This window comes from Bos indicus x Bos taurus, chromosome 3, assembly GCF_003369695.1.
Source record: "Bos indicus x Bos taurus breed Angus x Brahman F1 hybrid chromosome 3, Bos_hybrid_MaternalHap_v2.0, whole genome shotgun sequence".
NCBI classification, from domain to species: Eukaryota; Metazoa; Chordata; class Mammalia; order Artiodactyla; family Bovidae; genus Bos; species Bos indicus x Bos taurus.
The window spans coordinates 14,894,298-14,912,376 of record NC_040078.1 but is presented as its reverse complement, the minus strand read 5'-3'; the positions used below and the strand labels follow the sequence as shown (position 1 = coordinate 14,912,376).

At 41.0% G+C, this 18,079-nt stretch overlaps 1 pseudogene; it reads right to left on the bottom strand.

Annotated features, from left to right (window-relative positions):
- Positions 1–16,798, bottom strand: part of LOC113885485 — a 45,091-nt pseudogene extending 28,293 nt beyond the window's left edge.
- Between the last annotated feature and the right edge of the window lie 1,281 nt (positions 16,799–18,079).

Sequence of the window (18,079 nt, the reverse complement as noted above, 5' to 3'; positions counted from 1 at the left end):
TCCAGAAGAAGGTTAACTTGGGGGTTGAAGTGTGGAAAGTCTGAAATGTAGGGAACTGAAGAAACTTGGTATGTTTAGCGTACTAAAGAAAAAAATGTAGGAGAAGAAAAATACTATGCACATTTGGGGGTAAATTATATTCTTAGCAACAATGGACAAAAAGAGAAATATAAAAGATAGGTTCAGGTTCAATAAGGAAAACGTTAACTGAGGAGGTGTTTGAGAGTAGGACACGCTATCTGCAGAATCAGTGAACTCCCTGTCACCCCAGTTCCCCAAACAGATTGAAAGGCCACATCAAAGAGGCCATGAAAATGCTTACGTGGGAAGAAAACATATGTAACCACAGAAGGCTTTCCAAACTCTGTGATTGCATACTGTAGTAAAAAGTGATCTCTTGGAGTTCTTGAGTATTCTTCATCAAGTTTAGCACAATAGCACAGACCTTGAATAATAACCATGGGACCCATACGAAGTGCCTCTAGTGATGCTGGAAGGGCTCCCAAGAAGCACAGTCATGACATTACAAGAGAACACTGAATTGCTTGATAGGTACCAGAGACTGCGGTCTGCAGCTGTGATTTCCTACCATTTCAAGATAAACAAAGCTAGTTTAAGGACCTTTGTAAGAAAGAAAAGGAAATTCATGAAGCCATAGGTGAAGCTATGCAAGCAGGTGCAAAAACCTAGAGCTTTCTGCAAAATACTTTTTTATCTCATGTTGAGAATGCAACTTTTATGTGGGTGGAGGATTGCTATAAGAAAGACATACCTATCTGACACGATTTGAGAAACAGCAAAGTCATTATACAATTTAAAGCAAAAGGAAGGTGAAGGACATAAGGCTAGAGAATTTAATGCCAACAAAGGATAGTTTGATAATTTTAGAAAGAGGTTTGGCTTAAAAACTGTCAAGATAACAAGAGAAGCAGCCTCTGCTCATGCAGAGGCAGCAGGCAAGTTCCCAGATGGCATTAAGAAAATCATTGAGGAGAAGGAATATCTGCCTAATTGGTTTTAATGCAGACAAAAATGCCCTAATCTGGAGGAGGGGGGAAAAAAAAGCCACAAAAGACATTAATTAGTAAGAAAGAGAAGCAAGCACCAGGATTTAAGGCAGGAAGGGAGAGACTAAGTCTACTGTTCTGTGAAAATGCAGTCAGGTTTATGACCAGGACTGCCCTTCTCTATTAAGCTGCTCACCCCAGAGCCTTGAAGGGAAAAGATAAAACAGGAGCTACCAGTCTTTGGATATTAAAAAAAAAAAAAAAAAGAAGGCCCTTTCTCTAGATTGGTTCCATCAGTGCTTTGTCCCTGAAGTCAGGAAATACCTTGTTTTTTAAGCTTCTTTTCATATCGGACAGTGCCCCTGGCAACCCAGAACCCCATGGATTCAACACTGAAGGCATCTAAGTGGTCTACTTGCCTCCAAAGCTGTCTCCAATTCAGCCTTTAGATCAGGGGTCATAAGGACCTTACACATGATATTCTCACCAGTATACAAGTGCCCCTATGGAGAGAACATCATGTAACTCTGGAGGAAGGATTACGCTATTGAAGATGCCAACACCGTTAGGGAAAAAGCCAAGAAAGCCATCAAACCTGCAACAATAACTCCCCACTGGAGAAAACCGTGTTCAGAAGTCATGCATGAATTCACAGGATTTACGACAGAGCCAATCAAGGAAATCAGGAAAGAGATTGTGAATATGGCCCCAAAAGATGGGGGTGCAAAGATTCAAGTTTTGGATCTTAAAGAAATTCAAGAGCTAACAGACCCCACACCAGAGGAATTAACAGAAGATGACTTGATGGTGATGAGTGCTTCCAGACCAATGCCAATGAGCACCAATATAAGACAATCTGGCAGAAGAGTTCTGATTATTCAAGACTGCTTTTGATTTCTTTTACATGAAGCCTTCATGATATAGACTCTGAAACCAGAGCGTATGGTGGGACAGGGATTGGTACCACACAGAAACATTTCAGAGAAATGAAAAGGCAAAAAAGTCAGACAAAAATTACAATGTATCTCCACAATGTCACACTCTCTGCTTCCTCATCCGCCTCCACCACCTCTTCTGTCTCACCACCCCTGCAGCGGCAAGACCAACCCCTCTTCTTTCTCCTCTTCCTCCTCAGCTGACTCAATGTGAAGACAAGGAGGATAAAGGCCTTTTTCATGATCCACTTCTACTTAATGAACAGTAAATAGTCACCATGCCAACAGTTAATAAACTTATCTGTTGTGTATATATGTGTCTTTATGTGAAAATCTAATAACTGTATGGCAAGAACTGTATGAGATGTTTCTGTGTCATCATCATTATCATTGCCTAACATCATGTGCAAGACTTATACTAAAATGCGTAGCCTACCCTTACATAAAGTGATATTTAATATAAAATTAACAATGTGTTAGCTTTATTACTGACTTATAACTTTGCTTTCAAAGAGTTATATTACTCTACAGTATGCCTCTCTCTTGTAATCAGAGAAACCTTGTATCAGCCTCTCATATTTTAAAAAATGTAACAATGTTTACAATCCTGTACATGAATATTGACTAAATATTACTTTTGTTCAGTCATTAAGTCATGTCTGACTCTTTGAAACCCAGGGACTGCAGCACACCAGGTCTCCCTGTCCTCTGCTATCTCCCAGAGTTTGCTAAAATTCATGTCCACTGAGTGGTGATGCTATCTACCCATGCCATCCTCTGCTGTCCCTTTCTTCTTGTGCCTTCAATTTTTCCAAGCATCAGGGTCTTTTCCAAAGAGCTGGCTCTTTGCATCAGGAGGCCAAAGTACTGAAGCTTCAGCTTCAGCAACAGACCTTCCAATGAATATTCAGGGTCGATTTCCTTTAAGATTGACTGGGTTGATCTCCTTGCCATCCAGGAGAATCTCAAGAGTCTTCTTTAGCACCACAGTTCGAAAGCATCAGTTCTTCAATGCCCACTCTTCTTTATGGTCCAACTCGCACAAATATACACGACCACTGAAAACACCATAGCTTTAACTATACAAACCTTTGTTGGCAAAGCAATGTCTCTGCTTTTTAATATGCTGTCCAGGTTTGTCACAGCTTTGCTTTCAAGGAGCAGGAGCAAGCATCTTTTAATTTCATAGCTGCAGTCACCATCTGCAGTGATTTTGGAGCCCAGGAAAATAAAATCTGTCACTGCTTCCACTTTTCCCCCTTCTGTTTGCCATGAAGTGATGAGACCTGATGCCATGATCTTAGTTTTTTTAAGGACTATAATATTGTATGCCATAAAATTTCTGTAACAATTCATTCATCTATAGGCCAAGGTACCATGAAGCAATCCTATCAATTACACTAGGCTACCATCAAGCCATCATAGCGTTGCTTCTTCATTATCAATGCATGAATCCTTATACCAGTAAATAAATATGAATTTCTTTATCACATCATTATTCATGTTCAGTTGACACGTATGCCTACACTGTTCTATATCATATAAGATAATGTTAATATAATGACAGATGATTTATCCTGTAAACAGACAACATAAACTTACAGTATCAATAAATACAGTATTATAAATGTATTTTGTCTTCCTTATGATTTTAATAACATTTTCTTTTCTCTAGTTTACTTTATTGCAAGAATCCTCCAGCCTTTTCTTTCTTTACTTTTTGTTTGATTCTTGGTACTTTCCTTTCAATGCTTCCTTTAACCTTAACTGTCATAACATACCAAAATAAGTGGAAGACCTTCATAAAGAAAACGGCATGCTAATCTCAAAAATTACATGAAAGATGAACTAAAGCAACAGAACAAAACGTAAGTCCTAAAAGACTGTGCTCACATAATGCTCTTTGGACAAAGACCTGCATGGTTTAGGTACATAATGAACACTTTGGCATACTGACAAAGCTTTCTGCGTGACCTTGTCACCAGCCCACGTTTCACCCTCGCCACATGATGGACGCTCTCCCAGGACAGGGGATATACATCAACAGTTCCTGAAACATGTTATCCATTATTGGCAAACCAGCAATGGAATAATTTTTTAAAACATGACTCAAGCCAAGTTATCTGTTTCCCATATCTCCAATCTTGCTCTCTTTACCCACCAAATCAATAAATTAAACTGGCATTAAATCAAAGTGATGTTTCTAGAATCCAAGTCAGTTCCTACTGATTTCCTGCTTAAAACTCATTGAGCTCTCCTTTTTGACAGATCAAAAATCAAATCTAAGATTCTCCAAGACCTGAACACTGCTTAACTTGTCTATCATCACTCACTCAGACAACTAAATCAAACTACTTACTATTTTCGAAACATATGTATTGTTGTCTCATAATTTCATGGTCTGCAGACATTCTTCTATTTGCAATATCCTTCTCTGGCCCCATTCGCCAAAAACGTCTTATTGCTCCTTCTAAACTAAGATGAAACATCTCATTTTGTGAATCATTCCCTAAGCCATAGTATACATAGGACACTATATACCCTTTTCTAGGCCGCCAGGGTACCTTATACACAAGCTATTATTATAGCACTTAGCACTTTGTACTGTAGCTGTTCCTGTCTGTATCCCCCTACTAAGTTGACATCCTACAGGCAGAGGCCATGTCTTACTCATTTCAGTACAACCGCTGCCAAATACTGGACTCAATACGTGACTGTGGGATGTATAAATGAGTAACTGAAAGGATTCCTGAATATATATGTAAATTTAAAGAATTATAGAAATAAATGGTAGAGGAAACGTAAATGTCTTAATCTAAGTGGGCTACAAGCTTCACCCTCAAAAAGCTGCAAAGTAAACAAAAAGTAGCTGTGGAAAAGTCAAGAGCATGACTCATAATAAACACAGACTCACTGGTGATTCTTACTGCCTGGTCAGTGCAGAAATCCTTTGCATCTGGTTCATCAAGTTCTTCCAGGAAATTACACTCTGGATGGTCATCATTTGCCTCCTCTAGGAAAAGAAAATGTTTCAGACACTTTTTCCCAACTGTGAACGCATACCTCTAAAGACTATTTAAGGTGTTCAGCACCGTAAGAATCTATTCCAATACAGCACACTTATTCTGAAGATTCTATTTTTTATTTATTTTTTGACCATGCTGCAAGGCTTGCAATATCTTAGTTCCCTGATCAGGAATTGAACCCAGGCCCACAGCAGGGAAAGCAAAGATTTCTAACCAGTGGAACACCAGAGAACTCCCTATTCTGCAGTTTTTACACAACTTAGTCTTTCTTTTTTTCATTTCCCATAGCTGATTCATCTCACCTATTCTCCTTGCTCACCTAAGTTCCTTCCTTCCTTCGAACAAGTCCCTCTCAACATGAAGCCTACACAACCCATTGGACCAATCTCATCCATTGAGGGCAGAAGCCAAAAGGAAGAAGGAACACAACACTAGACCCTGGGAAAAGGAGACCTCAAATACAGTAACTTACCAAAAAATGAAAAGACAGAGAAATATTGTGCAAATGAAGGAACAAAGTAAAAACTCACAAGACCAAATAAATGAAGAGGAAATAGCCAAACTACCTGAAAAAAGAATTCAGAGAGATGATAGTAAAGATGATCCAAAATCTCGAAAACAGAATGGAAAAAATTACAGAATCAACACATTTAACAAGGACCTAGAAGAAATTAAAAATAAACAGGGACAGACAACACAATTACTGAAATTAAAAATACTCTAGAAAAAAATCAATACTCATATAATTAAGGTAGAAAACAGATAAGTGAGCTAGAAGATAGAATGGCGGAAATAACTGCTGAAAAGCAGAATAAAGGAAAAAGAATGAAAAAAATTGAGGATAGTCTCAGAGAGCTCTGGAACAACACTAAACACAACAGCATTCGAATTATAGGGGTCTCAGAAGAAGAGGAGAAAAAGGGTCTGTGAAATTTTTTGAAGAGATTATAGTTGAAAACTTTCCTAACATGGGAAAAGAAATAATCAAGTCCAAGAAGCACAGAGAATCTCATTCACGATAAACCCAAGGAGAAATGCTCCAAGACACATATTAATCTGCTGCTGCTGCTGCTAAGTCACTTTAGTCGTGTCCGACTCTGTGCGACCCCCTAGACGGCAGCCCATCAGGCTCCCCCGTCCCTGGGATTCTCCAGGCAAGAACACTGGAGTGGGTTGCCATTTCCTTCTCCAATGCACGAAAGTGAAAAATGAAAGGGAAGTCACTCAGTCGTGTCCAACTCTTAGCGACCCCATGGACTACGGCCTACCAGGCTCTTCCATCCATGGGATTTTCCAGGCAAGAGTACTGGAGTGGGGTGCCATTGCCTTCTCCAACATACTAATCAAACTAACCAAAAATAAAAACAAAGAAAAAATATTAAAAGCAGCAAGTGAAAAGCAATAAGTAAATTGGAGAAGGAGTTCATCAAGGCTGTATATTGTCACCCGGCTTATTTAACTTATAGGCAGAGTATATCATGCAAAATGCTTGGCTGGATAACTCACAAACTGAAATCAAGATTACCCCGAGAAAGATCAACAACCTCAGATATGCAGATAATGCCACTCTAATGGCAGAAAGCAGAGGAACTAAACAGCCTCTTGGTAAGGGTGAAAGAAAAGAGTGAAAAAGCCTGGCTTAAAACTCAACATTCAAAAAACAAAGATCGTGGCATCGAGTCCCATCACTTCATGGCAAATAGATGGGGAAAATGTGGAAATAGTGACAGATTTTATTTTCATGGGCTCCAAAATCACTGCAGATGGTGACTGCAGCCATGAAATTAAAAGATGCTCCTTGGAAGAAAAGAGATGACAAACCTAGAAAGCATATTAAAAAATAGAGACATTACTTTGCCAACAAAGGTCTGTATAGTTAAAGCTACGGTTTTTCCAGTAGTCATGTATGGATGTGAAAGTTGGACCATGAAGAAAGCTGGGACCAAAGAATTGATGCTTTCGAATGGTGGTGCTAGAGAAGACTCTTGAGAGACCCTTGGACAGCAAGGAGATCAAACTAGTCAATCCTGAGGGAAATCAATCCTGAAAATTCACTGGAAGAACTGATGCTGAAGCTGAAGCTGCAATACTTCGACCACATTGGAAAAGACCCTGATGCTGGGAAAGATTGACGGCAGGAGGACAAGGGGGCGACTGAGGATGAAATGGTTGGATGGCATCACTGACTCACTGACATCACCAACTCATGTTTACTCAACATGAGTTTGAGTAAACTCCAGGAGATAGTGAAGGTCAGGGAAGCCTGACATGCTGCAGTCTGTGGGGTCACAAAGAGTGGGACACGACTTAGCCACTGAAAAACAACAACACACAAGGGAAACCCCATACGACTAACAGCCGATTTTTCAGCAGAAACTCTGCAGCCAGAAGGGAACGGCAGGCTGTATCTGAAGTACTGAATGTGAAAAACCTACAATCAAGATTACCCTACCTGGCAAGGATCTCATTCAATATTGATGGAGAAATCAAAAACTTTACAGACAAGTAAAAGTTAAAAGAGAATTTAGCACCGCCACACCAGCTTTACAACAAATGTCCCCTTTAGGGACTACTATGGACAGAAAACACAAGAGAAGGAAAAGACCTACAAAAACAAATCCAAAACAATTAAGAAAATGTCAATAGGAACATATATATCAATAATTACTTTAAATGTAAATGGATAAAACATTCCAACCAAAAGACACAGACTCCTGAATGGATACAGGAACAAGACCCATATACATGCTATCTACAAGAGACACTCTTCAGACCTAGAGACACATATAGACTGAGAGGATGGAAAAAGACATTCCATAGCGATTCTTATATAAGATAAACTAGACCTTAAAATAAAGAATATTACAAGAGATAAGGAAGGACACTACATAATGATCAAGAGATCAATCCAAGAAGTAATTCGCTTACTGCCAGGCCAACAGCTTCAAATTGGTAACATGAAAATAATTAGCTGAAAACTGTAAAAGCCAACTAATTGTAAGCTGAAATCTAAGTTAATCATTTTTAGAAGGCAAACAAAAGAGAAAAAAATACTCAAGGAGAAATTAGGGTATGTAAATCAATTTTAAAAGAACAATTAAAATTCTGCAAGAATAAACACCAATCCAGAGAAAGGTTGCATCACTAACACCTGCAGCCTAGAAACATAATTTAACAGTGTGTATCGATTGTAACACAATGCTGATACTTCAAAATAACCTAATGTTATTCTGCTTTTTTCACCACATAATCATGATCAAAAAACCAAAATGTTACTTAAACAAAAGCAAAACAACAAAAAGAATAGGCACTAAATTATAACAGCAATTACTCTGGGGCTTCCTTGGTAGCTCAGCTGGTAAAGAATTCGCCTGCTAATGCAGGAGACACTGATTCGATTCCTGGATGGGGAAGATCCCCTGGAGAAGGGATAGGCTACCCACTCCAGTATTCTTGGGCTTCCCTGATGGCTCAGCTGGGAAAGAATCCACCTGCAATGCGGAAGACCTGGGTTTGATCCCAGGGTTGGGAAGATCCCCTGGAGAAGGGAACAGCTACCCACTCCAGTATTTCTAGCCTGGAGAATTCCATGGACTATCCAGGGGGTTGCAAAGAGTCAGACACGACTGAGCAACTTTCACTTTCACTCTGAGTAGTAAGATTATGAGTGATTTTTATTTTTTTCTTTCAATTTTTCAATATTTTCCAAAATGCACATATATGAATTTTCAATCTTTCTTCTTTCTTCCTTTCTGCTTTTTATGTGACATTTCTATTTGGTCAAAAAAAGTTACTTTTGGCGGGGGCAGGTGGTGATAAAAGGGAGTTAAAATGTACTTCTTTTACTGGTATTATTTGTTTAGTCACTAAGCTGTGTCCAACTCTTTTGCAACCCCATGGATTGTAGCCTACCAGGCTCCTCTGTCCATGGCATTTCCCAGGCAAAAATACTGGAGTGGGTTGCCATATCCTTCTCCAGGAGATCTTTCTGACCCAGGGTCCGAATCTGCATCTCCTGCACTGGCAGGCAGATTTCTTTTTACCACAGAGCCACTGAGATGGTGGTATTACTTGTACATACAGCCAACAGAAGTATTACAAGGTGGGAGAATCAACTTTCAATTATCCAGATTAATGAGGGGTAGTAGTATTACTGATAATATTAAAACAAAAATGTTTATCTACATTTGATATTTTTTATTTTATTTCTCTATTCTTGGATATTAACTGACAATTAAACCCCCTTGAGCCCCTACTTAATTTTACATTCCATCTCTAGCACTTTAATTCTGCATTTTCTTCCGTTCCTTCTGGTCTTCATGTCACAAACACACCACAGCCCAGGAGAAAATTTAAGTCATGCGGTTGCAAGACTAGCTATTTCCCTTTCCACTCCACTGCACAAATTATCACTGGGACTTTCATCCTTCCCTCTTTAATTTCATCATTTGATTTCCTTTTCTCAAAATCCTCCTAAATCTACTCTCAAAGATCAACCTTTAAATGTAATATTTTTCTCAGGTTATCAATGTATCTCCTTTGTCACTAAGTTTTAAATAAAGTACCTGTACTTAAAACTCTCCTGCCTCCTTGACTTTCACTATTATTGATACTTATCAAGTTTTCCCTTCTCTATCATTTTCTACCATGTTCCTTTCCATGAGAAGAACCACAATCAAAACTTTTTTAGTTCTACCTCTTACCAAACTTCAATCTCAGTTTTCTCTTTTTCCTTGATGGCCCCAATGTCACCTCACACTCCCCATATCTAAAGCTGAACTCATTTTAACCCCTCAAATACCTCCCCACGAAGGAATGCTTCACCATCCCCCAACTCAGATAAATTAAATGTTATCAGTCTCTGAGTAATATTAATTCTTTCTTTCTAATGTCTCTAAGACATACCCTTTCTTCTCTATCCTTACCACCAACATCCTACATCAATACTTTACAAGGTCTCAAAGGCATAACAGCATGACTCTGTATAGTAATCTGAATTTATCCTTTCTATTTGAAACCCTGTTATGCTCCCATACAAACACAGCACTTTTACATGTTTGTAGAAAATGCTATTCTATTTCCACTCCTTTACCCTAAACCATCAAATTCTATCAATCCACCAAGATCCAGTTTGAAAAATCCTAATTACTTGTACCTCACTTCCATTCAATCACATATTATCCTAAACTGCACCAAAAGAGTTAGGCGCTTGTGTCTTCTCTTCCCAACTAGATTACAAGCGTTCTGAGGTCAGAAGTATGCCTTCTGCTCCTTTTATTTATTAGTGAGCGATAACCTTCAGGAAAAGTTCAAATATTCAAGCATAAAAAACAAAGCCCATCACAATCTAAACACAATCTAACACTCTGACGTCATCTTTCACTACCTCTCCTGCCTCTGCTCAGACTGTTCTTAAGCTAAGATACTCCATGCCACCATTCCATCAGATCACAATTCATCCTTCAGGTTCTAAGGCTCATGGCATCTCTGGAGAGCCTTACCAAATGACATAGGCAGTACTCTCTCCCTTATAGCTGCTGCCCCTCCTCAAGGCCCACTTCATAAACAGGCACCAAATATCAATAGGCCATACACAGTTCATCCCTACAGAAATGATGAAAAGATAAAAAGGAAGGAAAGAGGGCTTCCCTGGTGGTCCAGGGGTTAAGAATCCACTTTGCAATGCAAGGGACGCCGGTTCCTGATCCCTTCTCTAGGAAGATCCCTCAAGCCGCATGGCAATTAAACCTGTGTGCTATAGCTACTGAGCCAGTACACCTAGAGCCCATGCTCCACAGTAAGAGAAGCCACTGCAGTGAGAAGCCTGCACGTGACAATGAGAATAGGCCCCACTCTCTGCAACTAGAGAAAGCCCGTGTGCAGCAGCACAGACACACCACAACCAAACGAATAAATAAACCTTAAAACAAAAAAGAAAAGAATACAGAAGATGATCAAGGAAATGGGAGGGGAGAAGAAAGTTTCTACCCATTCATAATGTTCAGTGCTGACCCTTACAAGGACCAAGGCTCCAACTCCAAACCCAGCCAGCCTCCCCTTTCAGAAATGCTGTTTTGTAAAGGCACTGCAGAGAGTGCAATGGCAAGTGCAAAGGCAATGGCAAGCTGGTACTAACAAGGTAAATGTAAGCCAAAGATCTTCCATGTCTTACCTCCTTCTGCCTTGACTTCTTCACTAGGCTCTTCTGAAAAAGGCTCCTTAGCGATAGGATGATCGCCTCTGTCTTCTTGAGTAACTGACCCAGGTCTGAGTGTAATTTTCTTCCCTCTCCTTGAGCTAGTGGCCTGGAGTTTTCCTTTACCAATGTGTGTATTTACAGGCTGGGAAGACTCCAAGGAAGCTAGGGTGATTTCCTGAGAGATGGCCACATCCACAGCTTCCAGAACTGCTACATTTGTGTCCTCAGTGAGCATCCTAGAGCTCAAAGATGGGTCCTCCATACCAAGCTGAATTCCTGCAGCCTGCACTTCAAGGTCAGCTGCTCTGCCATGACTTGGACTCCAGGACAGGGACACTGACCCCAGGTCTTTAACTGACCCCAGGTCAGATTCTGGTTTCCCAGCTGCCTGCAGGTCTAAGTCATCTTCCTCCTGGTTGCCCTGGTGCTGTGGGGACTCTGTCAGTGTAGTTCTTCTCTTCTTGCAGGGCAACATTTTCCAAGTCCCACTTTTGTTCCATCCTGAAAGGATAAAGGCAAATTCTTATCACTTTCCTATTAATTAATGGTAATAAATATCCTCAGATATACTTTTCGGAGAAGGCAATGGCACCCCACTCCAGCACTCTTGCCTGGAAAATCCCATGGACGGAGGAGCCTGGTAGGCTGCAGTGCATGGGGTTGCGAAGAGTCAGACACGACTGAGCGACTTCACTTTCACTTTTCACTTTCATGCATTGGAGAAGGAAATGGCAACCCACTCCACTGTTCTTACCTAGAGAATCCCAGGGATGGTGGAGCCTGGTGGGCTGCCGTTTATGGGGGCACACAGAGTTGGACACAACTGAAGGGACTTAGCAGCAGCAGCAGATATACTTTTACTTATTCAAGTTCAAACATGAACACTGTACTTTATACCAAATGCAATCTCCCATCTAGAGCCAGACATCCTGGAATGTGAAGTCAAGTGGGCATTAGAGAGCATCACTACAAACAAAGGTAGTGGAGGTGATGGAATTCCAGCTGAGCTATTTCATATCCTGAAAGATGATGCTGTGAAAGTGCTGCACTCAATATGCCAGCAAATTTGGAAAACTCAGCAGTGGCCACAGGACTGGAAAAGGTCAGTTTTCATTCCAATCCCAAAGAAAGGCAATGCCAAAGAAGGCTCAAACTACCGCACAATTGCACTCATCTCACATGCTAGTCAAGTAACGCTCAAAATTCTCCAAGCCAGGCTTCAGCAATACGTGAACCGTAAACTTCCTGAGGTTCAAGCTGGTTTTACAAAAGGCAGAGGAACCAGAGATCAAATTGCCAACATCCGCTGGATCATGGAAAAAGCAAGAGAGTTCCAGAAAAACATCTATTTCTGGTTTATTGACTATGCCAAAGCCTTTGACTGTGTGGATCACAATAAACTGTGGAAAATTATTCAAGAGATGGGAATACCAGACCACCTGATCTGCCTCTTGAGAAATCAGTATGCAGGTCAGGAAGCAACAGTTAGAACTGGACATGGAACAACAGACTGCTTCCAAATAGGAAAAGGAGTACGTCAAGGCTGTATATTGTCACCCTGTTTATTTAACTTATATTCAGAGTACATCATGAGAAATGCTGGACTAGAAGAAGCACAAGCTAGAATCAAGACTGCCGGGAGAAATATCAATAACCTCACATATGCAGATGACACCACCCTTATGGCAGAAAGTGAAGAGGAACTCAAAAGCCTCTTGATGAAAGTGAAAGTGGAGAGTGAAAAAGTTGGCTTAAAGCTCAACATTCAGAAAACGAAGATCATGGCATTGGGTCCCATCACTTCATGGGAAATAGATGGGGAAACAGTGGAAACAGTGTCAGACTTTATTTTTCTGGGCTCCAAAATCACTGCAGATGGTGACTGCAGCCATGAAATTAAAAGAGGCTTACTCCTTGGAAGGAAAGTTATGACCAACCTAGATAGCATATTCAAAAGCAGAGACATTACCTTGCCAACAAAGGTCCGTCTAGTCAAGGCTATGGTTTTTCCAGTGGTCATGTATGGATGTGAGAGTTGGACTGTGAAGAAGGCTGAGTGCCGAAGAATTGATGCTTTTGAACTGTGGTGTTGGAGAAAACTCTTGAGAGTCCCTTGGACTGCAAGGAGATCCAACCAGTCCATTCTGAAGGAGATCAGCCCTGGGATTTCTTTGGAAGGAATGATGCTAAAGCTGAAACTCCAGTACTTTGGCCACCTCATGCGAAGAGTTGACTCATTGGAAAAGACTCTGATGCTGGGAGGGATTGGGGGCAGGAGGAGAAGGGGACGACAGAGGATGAGATGGCTGGATGGCACCACTGACATGATGGATGTGAGTCTGAGTGAATTCCGGGAGTTGGTGATGGACAGGGAGGCCTGGCGTGCTGCAATTCATGGGGTCGCAAAGAGTCGGACACGACTGAGCAACTGAACTGAACTGAACTGAAGAGACAGAATGCCTGAGTTCAAATTCTAACTCTATTACTGATTAGTGTGTTATCTTGCCTGAGTGACTTCACCTAGCCAAATTTTGGTTTTCTCAACTATAAAAGATAATAATTTTTCTAACCTTATGGAGGTGTTATAAGAATTAAATAGTAAATGATTAGTAAGTGTTAATTATTACTATTACCATCAGGGAGGTAGGATAGTGTGATATTGAGACCAAACTGTGGAGTCAAACCGTCTGGATTTGTTTCCCAAGTAAGCTTTGTGACCTTGCATAAGTTACTTTACCTGAATTTCATTTCTTCAGCTATAAAATGAAATAAAAATAGCACTTCTATCATTAAATAGTAATTTATTAGATCAATAAATGTTTGCCATTGTTGCTTTTATAAACAGGTATTTCCCTTAACAGAAAGAATCCAAAAGCAAAGTGTGGTTGTTTAAAAAGGTTAGACCATAATTAACAAAAATTTTGTATTGAAAACAAGAGAGATTCCTCACTTTTGTGTATACTATATTTCTGAACAGTTGACTTCAATTCCAATTATCACACTTTAATGGCAACACTAACCTAAAGTGGAGGTTACCTTCTCATATTTTCTCATAGATCTATTTGCAAACCTCTTTTTTTGTACATACCACTTTTATGATTGCTTCTTGGCTCTCTCCCACGAGCCCCCCACAAACTATGTGCTTTTTGAGGGAAAAGATTCTTTCGATGAGTACCCCTAGTATTCAGCAATATCTGCCCTACTGGAGACAATCAGTAACCGTTCCCTGAATGAATGAATGAGTGTGTGAACTTCTGTTTTGTGCATACTCTATGCAGGTTGGACCAAGAGCATTATATGAAAACTAACCGCATCTTTCTACCCCAAAAAACTTTATTCTCAATAAGACAGGCCCAAGAATAGAACATGCTGCCTTGTGTTGCAGTGAGTTCTTCATCACTAACCGTGTTCAAGTAAGGCCTGAATGCCCATCTAACCAAGGCACTAGATGAAAACCTGGATTAGAGGGCGGCAACATAAAAGTGCTTTCTAAGAGTTTGAACTATAAGGTTAGTTTTAAACTGCTTTAATTCCATTTCTTCAGGACACTGGGAGAGATTCCCCAGCCTATACCAAATGAACTTTTGTCCCTATCTTGATCAGATCAGATCAGTTGCTCAGTCGTGTCCGACTCTTTGCAACCCCATGAATCGCAGCACGCCAGGCCTCCCTGTCCATCACCAACTCCCGGAATTCACTCAGACTCACGTCCATCAAGTCAGTGATGCCATACAGCTATCTCATCCTCTGTCGTCCCCTTCTCCTCCTGCCCCCAATCCCTCCCAGCATCAGAGTCTTTTCCAATGAGTCAACTCTTCGCATGAGGTGGCCAAAGTACTGGAGTTTCAGCTTTAGCATCATTCCTTCCAAAGAAATCCCAGGGCTGATCTCCTTCAGAATGGACTGGTTGGATCTCCTTGCAGTCCAAGGGACTCTCAAGAGTCTTCTCCAACACCACAGTTCAAAAGCATCAATTCTTCGGCACTCAGCCTTCTTCACAGTCCAACTCTCACATCCATACATGACCACTGGAAAAACCATAGCCTTGACTAGACGGACCTTTGTTGGCAAGGTAATGTCTCTGCTTTTGAATATGCTATCTAGGTTGGTCATAACTTTCCTTCCAAGGAGTAAGCCTCTTTTAATTTCATGGCTGCAGTCACCATCTGCAGTGATTTTGGAGCCCAGAAAAATAAAGTCTGACACTGTTTCCACTGTTTCCCCATCTATTTCCCATGAAGTGATGGGACCCAATGCCATGATCTTCGTTTTCTGAATGTTGAGCTTTAAGCCAACTTTTTCACTCTCCACTTTCACTTTCATCAAGAAGCTTTTGAGTTCCTCTTCACTTTCTGCCATAAGGGTGGTGTCATCTGCATATCTGAGGTTATTGATATTTCTCCCGGCAGTCTTGATTCCAGCTTGTGCTTCTTCCAGTTCAGCGTTTCTCATGATGTACTCTGAATATAAGTTAAATAAACAGGGTGACAATATACAGCCTTGACGTACTCCTTTTCCTATTTGGAACCAGTCTGTTGTTCCATGTCCAGTTAGCAACAGTTAGCTGTTGCTTCCTGACCTGCATACAAATTTCTCAAGAGGCAGATCAGGTATTCCCATCTCTTGAATAATTTTCCACAGTTTATTGTGATCCACACAGTCAAAGGCTTTGGCATAGTCAATAAACCAGAAATAGATGTTTTTCTGGAACTCTCTTGCTTTTTCCATGATCCAGCGGATGTTGGCAATTTGATCTCTGGTTCCTCTGCCTTTTGTAAAACCAGCTTGAACCTCAGGAAGTTTACGGTTCACGTATTGCTGAAGCCTGGCTTGGAGAATTTTGAGCCTTACTTGACCAGGGCGTGAGATGAGTGCAATTGTGCGGTAGTTTGAGCCCTCTTTGGCATTGCCTTTCTTTGGGATTGGAATGAAAACGGACCTTTTCCAGTCCTGTGGCCACTGCTGAGTTTTCCAAATTTGCTGGCATATTGAGTGCAGCACTTTCACAGCATCATCTTTCAGGATTTGGAATAGCTCAACTGGAATTCTATCAGATAATCACAGTTAAATTAGCAAGATTCCTCTGATAAGGGAATGGTAAGGGAGAATTAAGGATTGTGGAATTAGGCAAGTCATAGTTCAGATAAATCACTGAGGTCCAAAAAGGCAGGAGTTGGGGGCGGGGGATGAAAAGAAGGCAGCTACTTTTCAGTCACTAGCCTGCAGGGATCAGCTCAGGCACTTCAAACACAAAAGAGGTTGTAAAGAGGCCCCCTCTTTGGGAACTTCAGTCAAACCAACAGTGTGAATGAATGCAAATAAGGAGAAGGCCCTGGTGCAAACCCCTCCTGGGCAAACATTTCACAAAGGGGTACAAACTGCGCTTTTCACCTCAGCGCCTAGCGCTGACTCAGTTCCCACTCCCAGCTAGACGTCTTCACTCCCCTACCTCTGTCACGCACCCCGCACCAGCCCTCGGACCCGGCCGCCTCAGCCTGAACATCCTTCGCCCGGACGTCCGCTCCGAACTGCGTCTTCCCGCCCTACAGGACACAACGCGTACCCTGACCAGCCGGCCCGCTCCCGCGGAAACTCAGCTTCCTTATCACCGGAAGTCAGACAACGGCAGCGACTTACTAACACCTCCCCGGGTCGCGGTGCGCCGCGTCGGAGTGTCAAGGAGCACGCTCCCAGCCCAGGCGCCATTCTATTTTAGGGCACAATGAAGCCAAAGCGCGAGCACTTCCGTTGTTGGCAAAAATATTTAAAGGCACTACCTTGCTTTCTCTGTCCACTGAGCTATCCTACTCAAAACAACACTGGGAGTTTAAGGTTCAGTGGTTTAAGTTGACAGTCCTCGCTGCAAGACACCTGGAATATGCAACCAAGGAAATGGAGAATTCATAAAATTTAAGAAAGCGAAATCCTGGGTTACAAATAGTGCAGTTTCCTGAATAAAGAGAAGGTAGTCTTGAATTCAATCCATAGTAATTATCCATATCTGTATAACACTCTCCTTACAAAATGCTTTCACTTACGTTATCAAAGGTGATTTTTTTTTATCTTTACAATAAATTCTATAGGACAATGGCTATTATACCTTCCTGTTTATACAGGACACATTTTAGGCTCAGCTGGGTAGGTGATTTTTACAAAGATACACAGCTATCAGATGGAATCAGGTATCCTGACTCTAGCTTCTAATGCATTAATCCGGTGTCCAGGAAGGTGCTTGAAGCATAGTTGAAGGCCAATAAATTCAATACATGTGTTTTGAATGGATGAATAACTCCTAGAACGATGTTCTTTTCTCTTTCCTAGAAGGACAGAAGGTCAAAACTAGAAAAGTACATTCAACACTCTCACTTTACAGGTGAACCACCAACATTTATATATTTAAGTAATTTATTTGACTTGATTCTGTCTGTAAACAGAATCTGCAAAATAAAAGAATCCACAGCTCAAAATGGTGACGTTGATGTAATCATGGAGATAACCGCAAGCAGTGTGACTCTAATGTGAATCACACTAACTCTTGCATTCCAAAGATGTCTCTAGAAGCTTGGCTTTTCATTTGTGTCCTGCTTTTTGAAACTACACAATACACAGACCTATTGGTTTGCTATCTCTTTCTCATCTAAACTGTTCTAAGCATCTGAAGCTTTTAGAAGAGAAATAGCCAACACTGATTAATTATTGGCAACTTTCATTAGTCTTTAAAAAGAAAAAAGCTTCAATTTACACATCACAGAATCCATCCTACTTATTGTTGTTCTTCAGTTGCTAAGTCATTTGACTCTTTGCGACCCCATGAACTGCAGCATGCCAGGCTTCTCTGTCCTTCACTATCTTCCTGAGTTTGCTCTAACTCATGTCCATTGAGTCAGTGATGCCATCAACTATCTCATCCTC